General features: G+C 35.8%; 1 pseudogene; it reads left to right on the top strand.

Annotated features, from left to right (window-relative positions):
• Positions 1 to 2,383: 2,383 nt before the first annotated feature.
• Positions 2,384 to 3,456, top strand: LOC103610590 (annotated as a pseudogene).
• Positions 3,457 to 8,749: the final 5,293 nt, after the last annotated feature.

Genomic DNA, 8,749 nt, shown 5'->3' with positions numbered 1-8,749 from the left:
AATAATATAGGAGGATTATACGGCAAGATAAAAAGGAAAACACTGTCTAATGAATATTTGACTTCTTAAAATTCCTTAGCAATCCCTACCACAGAGCTTTGCTCTCTGGTTGCCTGTTTTATTAGGTCCCACCTGCCCCACGATTTGAAGGACCTTATTCACTCTTGGTCTCAACTTCTATACCAATCTGCCTTTGTCTCTGTCTCGAAGACCTCCATCTCTCTCAATTATAGTGTCTGTGAAGGAATAACATACAAAAGCCTGTCATTATCACTTAGAGAAAAGTATTTGTTTGGCTCTAACCATCTTTCATAAACACTAGAATAAGGGGGAAGGATGGACTTGCTTTTCATTGAAATGGTTATAAATTGTTGTCTTAAGTAAAAGAACACCTTTTCTGCTGCTCCATCCTTCAGAATGCAGACACAATTAAAACAATTCCAATCTTCCATTTTTTGCAATTTTTTTCCATTACATCCTTTAATTAAAGAGCGTGCAATTCTGATTTATGAGATTATAAGGAGCATATATTTACTGTCTTATCATTAAGAACCTTTCTGTATTAATAATGCTTGTTTCTAACTCACACTTTTAGAATTTAATTTATAAAAATTTTTCTACAAATCAGTGATTTCTTTTTTATTTTTATGTCTTGAATAGAACTGGACAAGTTTATGCTTTAATGAATTAATTTTGAAATCAAAACATAGCTCACTTTTAAAAACTATCTAGGTAGAAGAGTAATGTGGAAAGGTTTTTAAAGGAGAAGTTACTTCCATAGCTCAAAAACCTGAAGTAATATTTGATGTAGGTCTTAGAGTAATTGTGGAGAATATTTTCTAGTACCAATAAGTACCCATTTATGAATATTTGGGTACATTCCCAGCACTGGAGTAATTTCATTACTTGTTTTCACTATCCTTATTCCCAAATTCCAAATCACTGTATAGAAGTTATTTCTCCTAGGTAATTAACTCTTTGTCAAATTCAACCTCTTCAAAATGGGTTGGGCTAAAGTATTCTTTGGCAGCTCTTTTTATTATGTTTTATTACCAATCTCTTTATTCTTCATAGACAAATTTCTTCATAAAAAAAACATTGCCATGATAACTGTAGTATACTTTAAATTATTTTATTATGCAATTAATATAAGTGCATTTATTTATTACATTATGCTACATTCTATGGGTATAAGTTGTTCTAATCAGTAAGTACACACTGCTAGTTGGGGAAGTCAATTACCCTTTAATCAGGAAGGCTATCCTGCAAGGCAGCTACTACAAGCCCTTCAGCTATCCATCTCTTGATCAATTGATGCCTGGATAAGTCACATAATAATGAACATTTAAATAGGTTATCATTATAAATTAGTGGTACCAAATGTATAAAGAATGTCTAACACATTTTAGAAACATTCCCTATTCTTGTATGAAGGGCATAAGAAGCTAGCAAGATGCATAGCCTGAACCTTAGGAGTAGTGCTCAAGACTTGTTCCCTAAATAGACCTCTGTCTAGCCATGGATGAGTTCAACTTTCTTGATGCCAACATGAAAGTAACTAAAATCATGCCTCTGTTGTCTCACCTTCTTCAAATAAACCTTCTTAGCAAGATGGCATTTGAGTATCTTAAAGGACAGAGAGCTGACACTTTATTAAATTTACAGAGCAGATGACATAAACTGTCTTATGTCCACTTGCTAATGTCTGCTTAACAAATCTTTGTATGAGTGGCAGAATTTGGTCAGCACTTTCATTATAACCTGGACACAAAGTTGTTGGGAGGGGGAAATGCTAACCCCACACTCACCTCAAGTTTTTCAGGGACTACAGGGTGTCTAGGGCCTTGAAAGTTCTACAAAAATAGTCCTGGACATACTGATCAAAGAGACAAGGGTAGGCAGAAGGGAGTTCAGAACACTAGTTGGGCTTCTATAAAGAGCAATCAATAAACATGAAGAGGGTCTCCCAGTTCTCACACTCCTCTCACTCACTACTGCTCCCATTGGGAAGTGGCAAAGCAGCTCCGCTCCCAACATTTCAAGCCAGTTGTTTTACCATGTTTCATAAGTAAAAATGTATGTATTATTTTTAGATATTGATTCTCAGGTTGGCCTTTTCAGTTCTGGTAGTAAGGTGGCAGATCACTTTAGCTAACCAAATGACAGAACACAGTTCTCTATGCAGCTTGTTTTTTGAGCACAAAGTGTCAGGTAAGATGTTTTTCATAATTTCAGTGCTTTGTGGAAGAATGGGGTACTATTCTTTCACAATATTGAGTCATCTACATGAACAATAAATATTTTATAATCAATCGTTTTCACTTTCTTCCAACGAAAGGGTTCCTTCATTACCCTTTTCTACGGAAATCAAGAATTGAAAATAATGATCACATTCAATGCCAGCTCAGGTGCTGGCTTCATCTTGCTGGACTTTCCCAATCAATCCCAACTAGAGCCCATCGTCTCTTTGGCCGTCTTGCTCTTCTATCTCATAACTCTCCTAAGTAACACAGTAATTATTCTTGTGTCTTCGCTGGACAGCCGATTTCAATACGCCAATGTACTTCTTCTTTGGTAACCTCTCATTTTTGGACATTCGTTATACAACTAGTGTTGTCCCCCAGATGTTAGTAAATCTTTGGGGACCAAACAAATTGATTACTTATGTGGGGTGTATTCTACAGTTCTTCTTTGCCTGTGACTTTGGTGCAACAGAATGCCTTTTATTGGCTGTCATGGCCTATGACTGCTACTCTTTGGGGACCAAACAAATTGATTACTTATGTGGGGTGTATTCTACAGTTCTTCTTTGCCTATGACTTTGGTGCAACAGAATGCCTTTTATTGGCTGTCATGGCCTATGACTGCTATGCAGCAGTCTGCCAACCCCTGCACTACAAGGTTATCATGCATCCTCTGTTTTGTAAGAAGGTAGCAGCAGCATCATGGTTGACTGGCCTGTGTGGTGCCCTATGTATGAGCTCCTTTACTTTTACATTGCCACAATGTAGTCAAAACACAGCGGGTAACTTCTTTTGTGAGATGCCTGCCTTTCTTAAGATTCCTTGTGAGTACACCAAAGTAATGGATGTAACCATTTACACGTTTGGTGTGGTTTACCTTCTTCTGCCACTATTTTTCATCCTCATCTCCTATGGGATTATCATTCAAGCTGTGACTAGGCTCAAGTCAGGTAAAAGTTGGAAAAAGGTGCTCAACACCTGGGGCTCTCACCTGACTGTGGTCAGCCTCTTTTATGGCAGTGCTATCTACATGCATTTGCAACCAAAGAAAAGTTCCTCTTGTGATGTGAATAAATTTCTTACCATCTTTTACACTATAATCACCCCAAGCCTGAACCCTCTAATATACACCCTGAGGAATAAAGATGTCAAAGGAGAATTAAAATGGCTATTTATAAGAATTCAGGGTTCAGAAAAAACATCAACTGAATAGGAAGACTAATAATAACACCCATTAATACTCATTTATGTGTGGTATCTCATTCACTCCTCACAATGAAACTCAGGCATCATCATTCACATTTTACAGGTAAGACCCAAGTCAGAGAAATTCATTAACTTGCACAAGTAATAGTACTTCTAAGTGAAAATGAAGGATTAAAATACAAATCTCTCTGACTTCAATACCCTGACCTTTTTGAAATATCACACTGCTCCAATAGAAAGGTCATTTAAGGTTGTGAATGCAACAAATCATAAGAGACTGACACTTTTGGCAACTAATAAAAATCCTTTCTTGAGTTTAAAAATGTTTTTCAATTTACATCACCTTCAATTCTGAAGGTTGAAGTAAATTATTATCAGTGAGATTCTAGCATTACTTCTCTTTAAAAATGTCTGAAATCATTCATTTCTCCCTTCAGATTAACTGCTACTTGTTTTCCGACAAATAAAGAATTTACCCAAACTAGTTTAAACTTTGGTACAAGTTAAATTTTGTTATTTGTTATGACAATGTATAACATTTATGAATAAAAATTAGGGGGCTAATTCTTTATTAAAGTTACTGGTGAACCTATACTGGTATAAAACAACTAAAATATGTTATGGTTGCTCAAATCTGTTAAAATGTATGTTTAAATTTACCTGTAAGGTGTGTCTAATGAACAGTCTTTTTCCATATCATTATAAGTGAGAATAGGTATAAAAAATCAAGAATAAAATCTATTAGTGAAAAATGTGTTTGATTTGCCTGAAGAGCTATTTGTTTAGTCAATTATAAAAGAACTAATCCACTCTTAAAATCAAAAGTTTTATTATTTTGAAATGATATAATGACTTTACACCTAAAATGGCAAGTTTAGTGAAAGCATTGTAGTGAACACACTTCCACAGACAGTTTCAAAGTAATCAATTGAGAAGTAAAATGTTAAGTCATTTAGTTAGGAGTTTATTATGCTATTTCAGTTTATCTGAGCCATTGCTGAACGAGATTAAATTTCTCCATAAGTAGACTGAAAGGGTGCCCAGGTGAGTGCCAGTCCCATGCACTGACCCCAACACAGCCACTGGCCCATGCCTGAGCCCTGGAGAGGCCCACCCACTGGCCAAAAAGGAGCCAAGGCAGCTCACTGCACACTCAACTGCATTGATACAAGAAGAGTCACCAGCAAAGCCTACAAATATAGGAGGAAGTCTTCCCCCTCATAGCCCACTCCAGAGTAATAGAAGAAACAGGTGTCCTACCAGATGACCAAACATCAATGACGAAATACTGAACTACAAATAAAAAGAAGATATGATACCACCAAAGAAATAGCCCACTCCAGAGTAATAGAAGAAACAGGTGTCCTACCAGATGACCAAACATCAATGACAAAATACTGAACTACAAATAAAAAGAAGATATGATACCACCAAAGAAAAATACAGTAATTTTCAAGTATCAGATCCAATAAAGCCAGAAACCCTTGAGATGTCTGAAAAGGAATTCTGAGCACTGACCTTAAGAAAACTGAAAGAGATAAGAGAAGAATCAATTACAGAACACAATGAAACAAGGAAAAATATCCAGAATATGAAGGAGGAAATTTACAAAAAGATTAATACCTTAAAAAAGAATGTAACGGAATTCCTAGAACTGAAGGATTCACTCAATCAAATAAAAAACAGAACAGAAAGCTTGAGCAGCAGGCTACAGCAAGCAGAAGAAAGAATTTCAGACCTCGAAGATGGTCTTTTTGAAATAATCCAGGCAGACAAAAAAAAAAGAAAAAGAATTTTTAATAATGAAGAAAATCTAAGACAGCTAGGAGACGACTTCAAGCACACAAACATCCAAATCATGGGTATTCCAGAAGGGGAGGAGAAAGAAACAGGCATTGAAAACCTACCCAAGGAAATAATAACAGAAAACTTCCCAGGTATAGGGAGACATGCAGACCTTCAGATCCAGGAAGCCCAAAGACCCCCAAACAGAAAAGATCCTCAATCCAAAAAGATCCTCTCCAAGATACATTACAGTCAAACTGGCAAAACTCAAAGACAAAGAGAAAATTCTAAAAGCAGCAAGACAAAAGCATCAAGTCAACTATAAGGGAGCCCCCATCACACTAACATCATCAGACTTCACAACTGAAACCTTACAGGCCAGAAGAAAATGGGATGATATACTAAATTTTTCCATAAGTAAATTTTGTCTACATAAAAACTTGCAGGCGTCTCAGCCCTGCCCCCATCTGCAACCAGGCAAGCAACTGAGCCAGCCACCCAGAGTCCTGAGACAGGGGCCATGGGCCTCAGCCCTACTTCTGCCTGCAACCAGGCGAGCAACAGAGCAAGCCCTCCAGGGTCCAGAGACAGGAGCCAAGGGCCAGCCCCACTCCCCATCCCCTGAAACAACATCATAGAATGTACTTATTAGCCACATGTGTTTCTTTGGAGTGTGTGATTTATGTCCTTAACCAAATTTCTGCTTAGATTTTTCTAATTCATTTTTAAGCGTTCTTTTTGCATTAAGGATGTTCATCTTTGTGTGTTAAGTGTGTTCCTTATCAATTGACTTTAGGTTTAATTTGGGGTGTTTTCCTTTGTTCCTATATTGAGAAAATAATTTTCTATCTAAACATTAAATAAATAAATAATAAGGCGTTTGCACTCACTACATCATTAACACATAAAGATTAAATTAGAATAGTACTAAAAATTGAAAATATTTTAAATAAACTTTGAAATATTCACCTCTCAGTTACATTTATACTTTAAGATACTTTTTTAACTGTTGTATTCATCCAAAAAATTCATATTTCTTGAATAGTAAAATCTTCTTTTTAAATATACTTCCTAAACTTTTTTCTTCTAGTTAAGAACTAGTGGTGCCTCCAATACATATACAGTTTTTAATACACTGTAAGTGAAAGTTATGCTCAGTCATACTTTACATTACAAGGCAGATGACAAGATAGAAATTAAAGAATAAATGATTTTTTCTTTTCCTTGATCTTCACTGGCTGATAAACCTACTTTGTCTCTTACAAGGTAATGAAGACAAAAACAAAACTCACTCTTTTTTTATAATCTCTTAATCCCTCTCTATGTTTTTTAAAAGCTTAATTCAGTAGAAATATATTTAAGACCAAGAGCTGCATTGGGTAGTGCTGGAAGAAAACTACCTGATATTTTTACAACTATAACGAAAAAAGTTATGAGAAGATGAAATGAGAATACAGATAAAGCAACAAGTGCACTAAAATTATTGTAATACATACATATCCTTGGCGATTACCAAGCTTCAACTATTATCATGAGGCTTAGGTTGAATATAGATATACTATTTAACAGATACCCATTTTTGATTATGTGGTTTTTTCAAATAAGAATTTAATTATTAAACTATTCTCCAAAATTCTTCAATATAGCACATCACCACTATCATTATAAGAGTCCTAGTACAAACTGACTATGTATGTATGTACGTATATATTTATCTATTCAATCTCGTCCCCCCATAAACTTGAACACAATTTTGGTAGTGTGCTTCATGATTGTGCCTGTCAAATAGACTTCAGTGAAGTAGCTCGATACTGCCTGAAAAAAATAATAATAAAAATAAAACTTGCAAAGTACTTTGTTATCAAAAAAATGAATATTTTATTAAATTAATTATCTCTTGAAGGAGGTCAGCATTTAAGTTGGTATGAAAAAGACCACAATTTTCTCTCTGGCAGTCTTGGGTCCAAGAAGTTTTGCAGTAGATATGCCTCAGGCATAAAAATTTTGATGTAATGACTTTCTGTAGTTAATATAATCATGTGCCATTTCCTCAAATTAATAGCTAATCTCAGAAAAGAAGCACAATTATAATTTGCCAAATTGAACTTCATTAGCTGCACTATGTGCCTTCAAGTGATGCTTTATTCAAGTGGCTTTTTAAATCTCAGAAAAGAAGCACAATTATAATTTGCCAAATTGAACTTCATTAGCTGCACTATGTGATGCTTTATTCAAGTGGCTTTTTAAAAAAGTAAAATAGGGAAATCTATTAATTAATAAATTCTAAAAATAATCCCCAATGATCAAATTCCTTTACTACACTTTTTTCTTTTTACTTGATAAAAATAGGTCATAACAATGCATTCCAATATTAAAAAACAAATAAACATTCTAATATATGCATGACTAGTTTTAGCAGAATTGATTTTAATATTATGAAGTATGTAATTACAGTCTTCAACCAACATTAAACAAGTACCTGCTATGTGCCAGCTACTATAATAGATACTGGAGGTCCTACAGGAAACAAAAGATAATCCCCATTCACAGATGTTATAGAAAGTATCCTTAAATGACTCAATAGACAATTTCTCTAACTTAGTTGGAAGAAATTTTTTAAATTCCATGTTACAGAGTAGGGTATCGGTAAGTGTAGAGCTACTGCTAGGGTCTGGTGCTCACAGACCCCTCGAGCCTGCTCACCAACCCTTCACACACAGGTCTATGAGCCAGGTAACCAGCAAAAAGGTCCTTAGAGCCATGGTTGAAGAAGGAATAGTCTTTATTCAGCACACACACATCTAAAAGCCAGGCAGTACAAAGGAGAAACTCAGACACTCAACTGCTACTGGCAAAGTCCAAAGAAAAAATGAAACTGAGCAGCTGCCAGCAGACTAAACATGCTCTATTGTTAGAGGTGAGCTCTCTGCCACCAGCCTGCTTCACAAACTGTGGAACACACAAAAGCAATTAACTAGAAATATACATGGGTGCACATGCACACTAACTCCACCCATACATAACTCGTTTACAAGAAATGTTGAGGGAGCCAGACTAAATTATCCTATTTTCCCCACAATCCACCCCTTCAGGGTCCCTCACCATACAATCTATGCATTAAAAATCTTCCATGATGTTCTCTTAGTGAGGATAAATGAAGCCTTTATTTACACAACCTATTGTCTGTTCAATATGGCTTAAGTCTTGTCCTGTAGTTCTGTCCTTTAGTTACACATGTCTGGTTAGTAGTCATCATTGTTGTGATTTTCCATGGGAATCTTGTAGTCATACTGATGTGAAGTTCAGTGCATATTCAGTATATGATCATGCCAATGTATGTATGTACCCAGTCAACTCTGGTGTAATGCCTGCAGCCAGAACACTATGGGCGAAAAGACAGAAGGGTTACTGGTACCAATAGGGGAAGTTCTCACCCCTCTGGTAAGATACATGCCAGTTTGCCATCCTGAGAAAGGATGGTTGCAGGAATAGGTATCTTACCTGGTTTATGATAC

This window comes from Galeopterus variegatus, unplaced genomic scaffold, assembly GCF_000696425.1.
Source record: "Galeopterus variegatus unplaced genomic scaffold, G_variegatus-3.0.2 Scaffold11360, whole genome shotgun sequence".
Classification (NCBI taxonomy): domain Eukaryota; kingdom Metazoa; phylum Chordata; class Mammalia; order Dermoptera; family Cynocephalidae; genus Galeopterus; species Galeopterus variegatus.
The sequence above is the reverse complement of the archived record's forward strand: the minus strand, read 5'-3'. Positions and strand labels throughout refer to the sequence as shown.